Source organism: Phocoena sinus, chromosome X (assembly GCF_008692025.1).
Source record: "Phocoena sinus isolate mPhoSin1 chromosome X, mPhoSin1.pri, whole genome shotgun sequence".
Lineage (NCBI taxonomy): Eukaryota > Metazoa > Chordata > Mammalia > Artiodactyla > Phocoenidae > Phocoena > Phocoena sinus.
The window spans coordinates 104919860-104933482 of record NC_045784.1 but is presented as its reverse complement, the minus strand read 5'-3'; the positions used below and the strand labels follow the sequence as shown (position 1 = coordinate 104933482).

The 13623-nt window shown below is 40.9% G+C and overlaps 1 protein-coding gene across 1 annotated transcript in view; it reads right to left on the bottom strand.

The window, feature by feature from the left end:
• The window catches only part of GRIA3 (glutamate ionotropic receptor AMPA type subunit 3), a 289783-nt gene that overhangs the window by 25953 nt on the left and 250207 nt on the right, over positions 1 to 13623 (bottom strand). The gene's annotated exons all lie outside the window — the stretch shown is intronic.

The window sequence follows — 13623 nt, the reverse complement described above, 5'->3', positions numbered from 1 at the left end:
CAATCTTTCTCTCAATTCAGAAATCACTCCTACACTATCCTGCTATGTGATTACCCTTTACCGCCTGAAAAAGAAAAAAAAAAACAAACAAAAAATGGCTATTGGAAGGGAGTATACAACCACTTTAGTTAGCCTACTCCAGTATGGGGCATTAATTATTCTAAGAAAGTACTTCCTTATTCTGACCTGAAATTTGTTTCTCTATGACTCCTACCCTTTACCACTATCCACTAGAGCTATGCAAAGTAATTCTGTTCCTTCTTCTACACGGTGGTCCTTCAGATATTGCAAGGTTGTTGTTATGCCCACTCTTCATCAGGTTAAACTCCACTGATGTCTAATACTATTCCCGGAAGCCTCATAGAACCCCATGGGTCTTTCTCCCATGGAGTTCTAGCTAGCAGTGTCTCTCTTAAACTGGAGTGTCTAGAAATAAGCATGGCATCCCTGTTATACGACAAGGACAGAATGAAAAAAACTACTTTCCGTCATTGGAGCATTATTTTCTATCACTACTGCTTGAGCTTTCATTAACATATTTAGTCTTTCATCCATCCTTTCAACAAATACTTATTGAGCACCTGCTATATACAAATCACTCTGCTGGGGTGTGTGAAGAATATGTGAGTCCTTCCCTCAATTCAGATTGAGGTCAAACCCTCCAAACTGTTAGTTTTTTTGTACCATGCCAAGTTTCCCTCATCCTTAGATTTTTGAATTTAATTCCATTAAAATTCAATTCAATTCAGGTGGTCCTTAGAACATGTACTAAATACTTACAGGTCTATGTTAGGCATTTTGGAGAATATAAAGGAAGCATGGTCTCAGGGACCCCATGACTTACAATCGAGTTGGGAGCTAGATCCTTAGGAATGAAAACCCTAGGGAAAAATTAAAAAGAATCTTTGACCAGAAGTGAGATAGCCTGGTAGAAACTATAAACACATTGCCATGTTTTCAAGCATCCTTTTATGGCGTTTTCTGGCCTCTACCTCAGCTTTTTGGGTTGTTTATTTAGCTTCTCTTCTCTGGACTTTGGCCAGCTGCATTGTGTCTTTCTTGAGGCTTGCTTGGACCTGCTCAAATAATTCCAGAATTATTTGCACTCCCAGAACTACCACCATGGAAATTAAGCATTGTGTTTATGGCAATCAGATCCTCAATGAGTCACTGAAATTATTCACTGAGATGAAATATGCTTGATTTGCATAAAGAACAGGAAGAAAAGCCAATATGGCTGAAGCCTAATGAACAAAAGGGAGAGAGGTGGGCAAAGAGCTGAGAAGAATAATCAGAGGTCAGATCTTGTAGGGCCCTGTAGGTCACGGTAAAAAGTTTGGATTTGTTTTACATGTGATGGGAAACCATTGGAGGACTTGAGGAGGAGTGTGAGAAGATCAGCTTTAAAAATTTAAAGCATTACTCTAGCTGCTGTATGGAGACTAGACTATGAGGTGGGCCAGAGTGGAAGCGAGGAGATTGGTTAGGAGGTTATCCTAATGATCCAGGGAAGAGATGGTTGTGACTTGGACTAGGCTGGGAGCAATGGAGGTAGAGGGAAGAGGTTGGATTCAGGATATGGTTTGGGGAGATAGCAAACAAGCCTTGCTGATGGACATCTTCACCTGATGGACCTAGAGACACTTTCAGATTAAACGTTTCCAAACCAAACTTACTGTCTTCCTTGTACAGCCTGGTTCTCCTAAATTCATCAGCAAACTACCTAACATCCAAGCTAGAAAGTTTGGTTTTTATTCTTTCTTCAGCCTCTCATTATGCCATGTTTGTTTATTCTAACATAGAAATGCCTGTAGGGTCTGTCCTTTTGTCTTCTTTTCATTCTCATTACCGTTGTCCTGGGGCAGCCTCTCCTGTTTTTGGTCTAGACTGCATTGCCTCCTAACTGGTCTCAGCAGCCTCACCACTCTCTTCAATTTATCCTCCAGTGTTCCTTTCAAATGTAAATCTCATCAGGTTACTTCATTCTTTAAAATTCTCCCATAGTTCCCTAATAGCTACAGGCCAAAATCCAAACTCTTACGTATGATCTTCCAGAGTCTTTATGATCTTGGCTACTCTCCTAGGAGCCAGTCACAATGGACTGCTCACTGTTCACTGAAATATGCCACACATTTGCATATCTCCTACCTCTGGTTATGCTTTTGCTTCTGCCTGAATTATCCCTATTCACCCTACAAGATCCAGAGTGAATATCATGTCTTCTGTGAAATCTTTCTTGACTCACCTCTGTCCCCACAGAAGCGCTTCCTCAGCTAGTCTCCCAAAGTACTTTGTTCGTACGTTTGCTATAGAGCTTTTACTAAATTGCATTAAGGTGAGTTGGCTGTGGGTCTGTCTTCTCCATGTTTCTGGGTGATTTTGAGGACAAGTCCATGCCTGATTCATTTTGGTAGCCCTCTTGGAATCCAGCATAATGCCTGATGTATGGTAGGTACTCAAGATATATTTAATAACTGACCTTAGGCCTGATCAGGGTGACAACAAGATTCTAGGTCAAAGATATCAGAAGGTTGGTGAAAATGGCTACCGGCACTAATTTTATAGCACTGTAGAATTCTAGAGCTGAAGTTACTCTAAAGATCATTGGATCTTTCTTTTTTGTAAATAGGTTCATTAGAAAACAAACTTATGGTTACCAACAGGGAAAGGGGGGGGGAAGGATAAATTGGGAGATTGGGATTGGCATATACACACTACTGTATATAAAATAGATAGCTAATAAGGACCTACTGTATAGCACAAGGAACTCTACTCAATACTCTGTAATGGCCTATATGGGAAAAGAATCTTAAAAAAAAGAATGGATGTATGTATATGTGTAATTTTTTTAACATCTTTATTGGAATATAATTGCTTCACAATTATATGTATAATTGAATCATTTTGCTGTACACCTGAAACTAACACAACATTGTAAATCAACTATATTCCAATAAAAGTTAATTAGAAAAAAAAGATCATTGGATCTTTCTCAGCTAAACCACTCAGGATATATGTTTTATAATCCGTGGTTTGTTTGGTTTTTTGCCACTTTGCCTGCCTTTGATGTCCACCCTAATAACTTTCCTCCTAATAAGATTGAAATGAAATCTCATCCATTGAAATTTATGCTCATTTCACATCACGTTATCCTCATCTGACACATGAAACAATTTCTAAGCATCATAATGAAATATTCTCAATGACTTTATTTTATTTCAGTAGGAATTTCCTAGACAGTTGCTCAAAGAATTTTTCAAAGTAGTAAATAATTCCGATGCACAGAAAGATACAAAAATTATGTTAAGAACACCTGTGTACCTGCCACGAAACTTAAGAAATAAAATATTATGAAGTTAGTTGAAGTGTGCCTATGTATCCTCCCTAATTGCATACCCCTCCTCTGGGCCAAAAGTAATCTCTATACTGAATTTGGTCTTTATCATTCCCTTGCATCTCTTTATACTTTTTCTCCTTTGTAATGGCTGCATAGCATTTTAATCGACGAATATATCATACCTTATTTACCCAATCCCCTACTGAAGGACTCTTAGGCCAGTTCCAAGTTTTTGCTATTATAGACAACACTGTGGTGGGTGTGTACCTTTGTTCACTTACAAAGAGGCATTTTGTGTTCTTCATCTTGGCCCAATCAAATCTGAGTGAAAGGGAGAGGGGGTTAGAACAATTTGTCTCTTACACAATTTGCAAATAGGCCATTGCTTCCAAAGGTAAATTTATAAGGCAAGGGCAAAGGGGTCCATGAAGTTTGATCTGAGTGTAGTATAGTTTGGACTCATTTACTTCATCATTTACTTGAGCTCTTTGATTGCTGATACAGGTTTAAAGGTTTATTCCTTTAGGTAACGATGCATTTCTAGGAGAATAAATGGCAGTACTTGAAGTGGGTACTTTAAATGTGTGTGGTGTACATGCAACAGATATTAATGAATGCAGTAAATGAAAAGTTAGTTAGTGGCAGAAATGATTGGGTCCTGGTTGATGACTGATTTCTGAAGGACGTTAGGGGAAAAAGAAATGGCTCATCAGTGAGAACAATTAAGCTGAAATGTTTACCTTTCTAACTAGTGTTTAAGTGACAGTATAACATTGAGAAAAAAAGAAAAGAATATCGCTAGCATTTTAGGTTTTTTTGCAGTCTGTCTTATTTTGGCTGAAATATTGAAGGCAATAAAAGGTATTGGATCTTAGCTCAATCATCTGGAAGAAATTTAAAAATTTACGGGAAGGATGTGTAACAGCAAATTCATTTTTCTCTAACCCACCACGATTCATTTATTTCATCCCACAGAGCACCATTTTGTACCTAAGAAGGAGTAGAGAATGGTTATATAGAGAGGCCATAAGAAATTCTCTTAGAACTGCTAGATAATTAGCAAATGAAATCCAGAAAGAGAAATACATGAATGGGGGAGGAACAGATTAACCCAAAACGGTAGATAAAGTAGCACACTAGCATTCATGGATTCTACAGTCACTGTTCTGACTATCTGTGATAGACCATGAAGGTCAATGATATGGAGAAGTTTGCTTTTTTGTTGAGGTGAGAATTTGAATCTTGGGCTCTGTGAGGCTGGTGCGTGGAAGCAAGTGATTAGTGAGGGCGCTCAGCCCACCACTCAGCCCTTGGCTTTCTTTGCAATGGTGTTGGTTGCTCCTTGTCACTGTGCATAAAAGTGTTCCTCTGTAGACCCAGGTCAGTACAAGGTAACTGTATGGTGCAGTGGTTGAGAGTATGGAGTCACACTGCTTGTGTTATAATCCCACTTGCCTAGTGTATAAATGATCTGGCCCCTATGTGTCTCAATTTCCTCATCCATAAAATGGGATGATTTTTTTTAAAAAGTGTCCACTTCAAAGGTTTATTGAGAGAAATTACATGAGTTAACACAAGCATCTCACTTAGAACAGTGCCTGACACACAGGAAGTGCTGAAAAACAATACATATTTTTATAGTACAGAAAGCGTAATTTGTTTTAATGGCAGAATTTAATAGCACTGTAAATTACTTCAGTCCCATATTTACGGAAACATTACTTCATTTTATAGAGGAAATTATACGTGCAAGTATTATTCACGTATCTGGATCTTCAGACATATTCCTGGTGAATGTGCATGGTCTGCCATCAGCAAAAATCATTATCATGTGATTTGGATTTAAAAATTTTTGTTGCTGGAGGATAAATGGGTAGAATGGCAAATTTCCTTTTTTTTTTTAAACATCTTTATTGGAGTGTAATTGCTTTACAATGGTGTGTTAGTTTCTGCTGTATAACAAAGTGAATCAGCTATATGTATACATATATCCCCATATCCCCTCCCTCTTGCGTCTCTCTCCCTCCCACCCTCCCTATCCCACCCCTCTAGGTGGCCACAAAGCACCGAGCTGATCTCCCTGTGCTATGCGGCTGCTTCCCACTAGCTATCTAGCAAATTTCCTTTTAAATTTATGTTTTGTGGTTTAGTTGAGGTTCATACATTAAAATCCTCATTAGCCAGAACACCGCTACTGGGAAGACCTGGTGAATGAAATTTTCTGCTTCCCTCAGAGTTAAATTAGAATATTCACTTGGTCAATAGAACATCCAGTTGGAGTCAGTAGAATAACAGACTTTTAGGGACAGAAGGGACCTTAAAAACCATCTGGTTCAGCCTTTCCCCCAGTGTTGCAATGGCTTCTCTGCTCAGATGCCTCTAGCGGTCAGGCACTCCCTAGCTCACAAGAGGCTCAGGAAGTAGCTTACTCCATGGTGGGACAGTTCAAGTTGATAGAAAGTTCTTTTTGTTGGGCTGACATCTCTCATGAGAGCCTCTCTCCCCTCCAGTCCTCCTTCTGCCTTTTGCTTGAATTGGGCAATCTCTCGGCTTCCATTTCTCCACTGCATGTAGCACTGATTTTACTGCCTTGTAATGGTCACCCCCAGTGGACTCTGAGCTTCTTCAGAGTAAGGATTACGTCTTTTTTTGTCTCTGTATTCCCACTGTCGAGCATAATGCCTGGCATTAAGGGAACTCTCACTACGTATCTGTGGAATGAATGAATGTTAAAATTGTAGTTCCACCCACTGGTCCTAATTCTGCCCTCTGAAGTGATACTGAATAACTACGCTCTCTCTTCCACATGATGTACAGCATGAAGACTATCACCACCGTGTCACCTTTTAATTGTCTCTTCTATAAGCTAAATATTTTAACGGGCTTCACTTGTTACTTGTATGACGTGAATTCCAGTCATCCCCTTCCCCTTCTGGTCACCATCTCCCAGGTATGTGTATTTTAAAATTTTTCAAAGTCCCTCCTAAAATGTGGCCCCCAGAATTGACCACAATATCCTTGATATAGTGGCACTAGCACAAATGACAATGAGACCATTTCTTCCCACGATCTGGACATGAGCACAATTTTTCACTTTGACAGGATTCGACAGGCATATTTAGATATGTTGATAGTTGAGAATTAACTGCATTCACAAAACAGACCAATAAATTGAAAGCATAATTGTCCACAGAGGCATAATCTGCTAATTCACTTTATGGTATTAATTTACTGTCAGCTTGCAGGCAAAGTATTACATAATTTGTGAAGATAGTATTGGTGCTTGTGACATCTCTATGCCTCAAATGTGTCAAATGTGTTCTGAGTGAATAATTTGAGAGGGCAGAATGAAAGAAAGGTAAGGGGAAGACGGTTTTAGTTACTTCGTACTCCATTGTTCCTCAAAGGGGAATGGTCTAGCTTTATGTATTTATTAACTTTTCTTGGCCACTGTTGCCATCATGCCTATATTGTCCATTTGCATCACTGTATGTATAAGACTAGCCTTGTACAGACATGTCAAAAAGAGGCTAGATTGAGCTTCTAAATCCTCTCCCTTAACCATTGATATGTCCACCACTTAGGTTATCATTCCTTTAGCTATGTTTTGCTTTTTGCTGAAATGCAAGTTCTCCTGCAGGGGGATCACACTTTTGATTGTTTTCCATCATTTATTCCTCAGTGCATATGTTTCCAATCCTTTTCTGTGAGCAGGGGAGGGGAGGGGGAGGGCATCTTGTACCTGGTAAGGTAAATGGGGAAGAGGTGGTGCTGCCCAGGTGGGGAAATGACAAATGAAGTGCATCAGAAACAGTAAAAGTTAATTCAGTCTTGCTTGATAACAGCCCTAGTAGTACATTTTTATAGATTTTCATTCTCAAAATAAAGAGAAAAAAATAATTTATTGACTTCTTTTAAAAAGTGGGGCTTTCATGTGGGTTAAGGGCAAGACATCCTGGTCTCCAATCTCACATTTCAGGGAGGTATTAATAGAAATATCAAGCCCCTTGAAGTTATGCTAAAGTGTAGGCACCATTTCAAACAGAATTTATATGGATATGATCCAGCCCTAGCATACGATTTACAACCACTACCTAACCCACCTGGGAACAGTGTACTGTTTGCGAGCCCAGACTCTGGAGTCTGCGTGAGTGAGTTCCCAGCTCCTTCACCTACTAGCTGTATGGCCTTGGGCAAGTTACTTAATTTCTCTGTTTCTGCACTTTGAAAATGGGATAAAAATATAATCTATTTCATGGAGTTGTCATGAGTATTACATGAGTTAACACATGTAAACCCCCTAAAACAGAGCCTAGAACAAAGTATGAGCTCAATTAAATGTTAATTATTATTGTTTTGCCGACTTAATGGTGGCTTTATCAAAACCCATAAAGCAGGGTTTCTCAATTGGGTAGCACTACTGATATTTGGAGCATTGTTGGTTGATCATTGATCGTCGTTGGTTGTAGGGGCGTCTTGTGCATTGCAGGATGTTTAACAGCATCACTAGCATCTATCCGCTAGATTCCAGCAACGCCTCCTCTTCTCAGGTCGTGACAATAAAAAGAAAATGTCTCCAGATATTGCCACATGCCTCCTGGGAGGCAAAATCATTGCTGATTGAGAGCCACAGGGGTAGAGGATACTGCGTCCCTTCCTCTATTCCCTCGGAATAGAGCAATAGGACCTTAGAACCACTTTCCCCAAGAGTTTGTTGACTCTGGCTTTCAAAGTCACAGAGCCACTGATGCTACTTTCAACCCATCGGACTCTTCTTAGCCTGACCTGACCAGAGAAGCAGAAGACAAATCAGAATAATAATCTGACTTTGCATGCCAGGGACGGACACTAGGAAGGTGACCAGAAACTGATCTGGGTTTTCACCTGCACCTTTGGAAAGGAGACATCTGCAATATTCCTTGAGGTAGAAGGAAACCTGTCCCTGGACTTTAGAGCACAGCATGAAAATGTCAGGCAAAGGCACTTGGGATGTGTACTTGACGTTTGCGAGCAAAACTCAAATGTCTAGGCAAAGGGTGACCTCGCCTGCACTGAAGTTATCTAAAAGCCCAGCCCCCAAAATAACTCAGCCAGGATCATAGCACACCAAGAGAAAAACAAAGAACAGAAACCAGTATTCCATTCCCTTCCTCCCCCTACTTTCACTAAAACACAGTCACAGCGCAGCCACTGATTGTCTGAGGCAAAAGGAAACTGACAAGCAGTCTGAATGTTTAGAAAGGTGTGAACTGACGTGAAGGAAATAAGGACAATGAAATTGGGGCTTCAGTCATGCTTTAGAAATGAAATCATTTCCTGTAGTGCCTTGCTCCAAGTCAACATGGAAACCGTTTCCTTTGCTTCAGGGAAAAAATGTGTAAAATTCAATGATTCCTTTTCGCAAATGTGCCTCAGGAGAGCTACTGATTTCTTTAAAACGCGTGTCAGATGCATTTGGGAAGCCAGATGCGCTCTGCCTCTTCTGCCCCAAATTGCTCTGATCCCTTCACGTGGTGAAGTGTGGACACCAGGGGCCTGTAGCAGTGTTACAGTGTGTGACAAGAATGTTCACTTATTCCAGTGCCTCAGTGGGAAGAGATTGTAGTTAATTTACAATTTGCCCCGACTTTAAACAAAACAAAACTTGAAGAAATAAACGTTTTTGAAGGTGAGTTGTTCACTTTCACCGGAAAGGATATGGTCAGTGTTAGAGCTGAAGAGGCTGGGCTTGTAGTGGAAAAAGTGTGTCTGTAGCCTTGAATTCAGCAGCCTTGGATGGGGTCTCAGCTTTGTTCCTCATTAACTGTGTGACCTGGGCAAGTTATTGAGCCAGTGGCAATCTCTGAATTTCTATATAGGAGGCCCTTCAGGGTGGCATTCTGGTTGGGATCTATCTGGAAACCATGTTTGCACAGCAAGCACACAGTTTTTCCCAGGCTTGTTTGTTTGGTGACTTTGGGGTGGATTGGTGGAAAAGAGCAGGTAGGTTAAAAGCCCTCTGTGGCCCCTCTTGACATCACCGGTATGTGCAATACAAACTAGAATCTGCAGACAGAGACCCAAAGCCACCTTTTTTTCATTTGTACCACCTAGTAATGCCACCTGAACCTTTATTAAAAGCAGAAATTTCAGAGGGGGCTAAGTAATTCAGAAGAGAAAGCAGATTATAGTTTATAACGATGTTCTCTTAATTAAAGGTTTGATCTAGAGAAGAAATTGACCAAATTGTTAAGCAATAAATAGTCCACAGTAAAGTTAGAGAAGGCAAAAATGAGTGAGGGGAAGGCATTTTTGTTGGAAACTCTCACCATTTTCCCCTTAGTGTCCTGTTCATAGGGCTGGTCTTCTCCAGCCTCTAGAAGGCACCTTATATGATACCAGGAAACCCACTCTCCTTTTCGGGATGCGAATCCCCTATTCAAACAAAAATTATCCCTTGCTCAAGGGTAACAGAAGCCCTTATAACATCAGTGAACACCTCCATGAGGACCAAGACTTCTGATACCAGAAAAAGGGTACAGGATGGATAAGGAAGAAAGACAGTGAAATCAGGGGAGACAGAGGCTGAGAATCCTGAGAATCCATGACTCCCAAGCAATCCATGGATTGGCTCTAGGGCTGCCATCACTATCGAGCACTGCAAGGCCATTTCCCTCAGCTTGCTGGAGTTCTATCTGTCAATGAAACTTCATCTTCAGCAATCCGGAGCCTATAACCCTTGACCAATTGGACTTCACTTTCCAACTGTGTTTTTATTTTCTATCAGTAAGATATTAAAAAGAGAAGGTCAATACTCTTATTATTCTTGAATCAATTAATTGTATTGCAGAGGGCAAACCTGACAATGCAGAGCCTAGAAAATGAGAGGAACAAATTCTCTTCTATTAAGGAGAAAAAGCTCTCCTGGAATTGCAATTTTTTGAGTTTCCGCAGTGGCTGTTTCTTCCAGGTCCTTAGAACAAGAACTATTTTCATACTAAGGGAAAAAAAGCAACAGAAAAGGGCTTCCCTGATGGTGCGGTGGTTGGGAGCCTGCCTGCCAATGCTGGGGACACGGGTTCGAGCCCTGGTCTGGGAGGATCCCACATGCCGCGGAGCAACTAAGCCCGTGTGCCACAACTGCTGAGCCTGCGCTTTAGAGCCCGCGAGCCACAACTCCTGAGCCCGCGTGCCACAACTACTGAAGCCCGTGCACCTAGAGCCCGTGCTCTGCAACAAGAGAAGCCACTGCAATGAGAAGCCCACGCACCGCAATGAAGAGTAGCCCACACTCACCGCTAGAGAAAGCCTGCATGCAACAAAGACCCAACACAGCCAAAAATAAATAAATAAATAAAAATTTTAAAAAAGCAACGGAAAAAAAGAAGCAATTTTGCTCAGGGATATCAAGAAGAGCCCAAATTTTCCACTTAGTATTTTTTTAGAAGAGTTAGTTTCCCAAAAGGTGAGCTAGAACTAATCTGAAGAGTTCTGTTCTCTATCTGTAGGTAATACATACCTGGGAAGCTACTGATCACTGCTCCAGTGATTCTGATTTAATTGCGTGATGTGGGGCCTACACTGAAAAAAGCTTCCTAGGTGATTCTAACATTCAGCTTGGGTTTAGAACAATCAACAAAGATTCTACAACAGCAACAACTGACTGCCAGTTATTTGCAATGGATACTGACAGTGAGAAGGCTACCATTTATAAGCACTTACATGTACAGGAACAGTGCTTCACACTTTACATACCTTACTGAGAATCCTCAAAATGACCTTGTGAAACAAATATTATCCCCATTTTATTGATGAGGTAACTGATGCTTATAGAAGTTAATTTGCTGGTTCCAGATGATACAGCTGGTAAAATTTCTAGCCCTGACCTCTTTAAACTCCAGGCTCATTTATCCAACTGTCTACCTGACATCCCCACTTGGATATCTCATAGGCATCTCCAACTTAGCGTGGCCAAAATGCAGCTCTTGATTCTTCCCCACCCCCGCTTGCCACTCCGCCAGGGTTCTCTATCAGAGAAAACGGCGCTACTATCCAATTCTTCCAGTTGTGCAGGCCAAAATCTTTGCAGTCATCCTTGACTTTTCTCTTTGGTCGCGCATTTCACAGCCTGTCAGTGCAATCTTCAAAATATATTCAAAATCCAACCTCTTCTTACCACCTTCATCTTAGTCCAAGCCAGTCACTTTTCACTTGAAGCTGTGCACTCATTTCTTAAGTGGTCTCCCTGCTCCTCAACTTTCACCCTCACCTAGCATGCTGTCTGCAGCATCCTTTTGCACATTAATCGGATCATGTCATTCCTCTGCTCAAAGCCCTCAGAATGACTTCCTATCAAACATAGAATAAAATCCAAAGTCCTTACCAGGCTTTAGAAACCCATGACAACGGGCTCTGGGTTGTCTTTGCTGCTGTCATCTCTTTCCACTGTTTCCCTCTCTCACTTCACTCCTGCCACATGGGCCTTTAGCGTCAAACCTACCAAGCACACCTCCATGTCAGGACCTTTGCTCATGCTGTAACATCTTGAATGCATTTCTCCCCACCCCTACTCCACCTCATATTTGTGTAGCTGGCTCCCTCACTTCATTCAGGTGTCTGGTCCAATGTCACTTCAGCAGAGAGGTCTTCTTCCATCAGCTGAGATGAAATAGCACTCCCAACAATTTGTCTTCCTACCTACTTTTTTTTTTTCATTTTACTTAACACCAACTGAAACATGTTATTTACATATTTATAGTTTTTGGTCTCCTCCACTGCAATGAGTGCAAGGACTTTGTTTCGTTTGAGCACTTTGAGCAAGGGCTGTCACATAGAATATACTCAATAAATATTAACCGGATGAATAAATTATCTGAAAATATTAACTGGAGTAGCTGAGATTTAAACCCAGATCATTTGACACCAAAGTCTATATTCTTAATTACATTGTCATCATTGGTCTCCCTCCCACCCCGTTTCACACCTCAGAGAAGTAAAGTGGCAATTCCAAGGTTGCAGAGATGCGAAGTGGCAGAATTAGTACTCAAACCTAGGTATGTTGGCTTCCAAAGCCTATGCCTTTTCTACTATTCCATACTGCCTTCCAGTGGAGAAATTGCTAGGACGACATGAACCAAAATGCCCGTGAATTGATTGAGGTTTACTTCTTTGACCTGTCATTTTGACATGATTTTCTATAGCCTTAATCTTCTTTGGCTCAACTTTGAAGCCTGTGAAATATGCTATGAGGTAAAAGGCAACTATATAATACTCCACTAGCCTGTCACAAGGCCCTAAATCCTACCACTAGAGATCATGCCTTATTTGACTTAGACAAATTACTTAAATTTCTCTAAGACTCTAATAATTATCTCTGAAATGGGGATAGAATATTAAATGAGATGATTTATCTAAAGCACTCATCACAGTTCCTGGCATGTAGTAAATCCTCAATAAATTAGATTATGTTATCATGGCGAATGGAAGGGTCACACAACACATCACCACCACATTTATATGACTTGGTTTGTTAGAGAATTTGTGCCAAAGGACTACTGGAGGGAAGGAGAATCAAGATAGTTCTTGGGGAGGGCAGGCAAGATGAGCTGTTACCCCGATAAGTCAGGGGGCAGATGAGGGCATGGGCACATGTAGATGGGCAGAAGGATGGTGCCAGGTTATGTGATGTCAGTGGGACTGAGGCACAGACTAGAATCAAAGCTAATTCACTAGGTGTTTAGCAGAGAATACCTTTTAAGGCCAAATGGGGCTACTAAAATGCTCAATTTCAATATAATCACATTTCACCCTCCCCTGTGGCTCTCAATATTTGAACTGTTGGGTTTAAGATGTAAGTCTTTTCCTTCTTGATATGCAAGGAGTCTTCCGGTAAGTATTATTTCTAAAGGCGCTATGCTGAATTAAAAAACGTGGCTGGCTGGGGTTTTGTCTGGCAAACACACTGACTGTGAAAGCTGCAGGAAAACGGATTCTCTGGCATTTGCGTGTCCTGGCACAAGCTCTGTGGTATAGAAACTCAAGCTAAAGAACCTTCTGGTAAGTGCAGCATGTGGAGGTGACTTCACAAAGTGATTAGGTTTCACTAACCTTCACCACTGGGGACCAAGGCAATGGCTCCCATATGCAAAATGGCAGATAAAACTACTAGTTTACTGTTACCTCATTTAGAGAAGTAGTCAGATAGCCACTTAATTTGATATGCACACTCAAACACAAATCAGCATACTTTACACCGTATTCTTCATGCTCAGTCCTTGATCCCAACCTGTCTTTATTCTGCTTTGGTC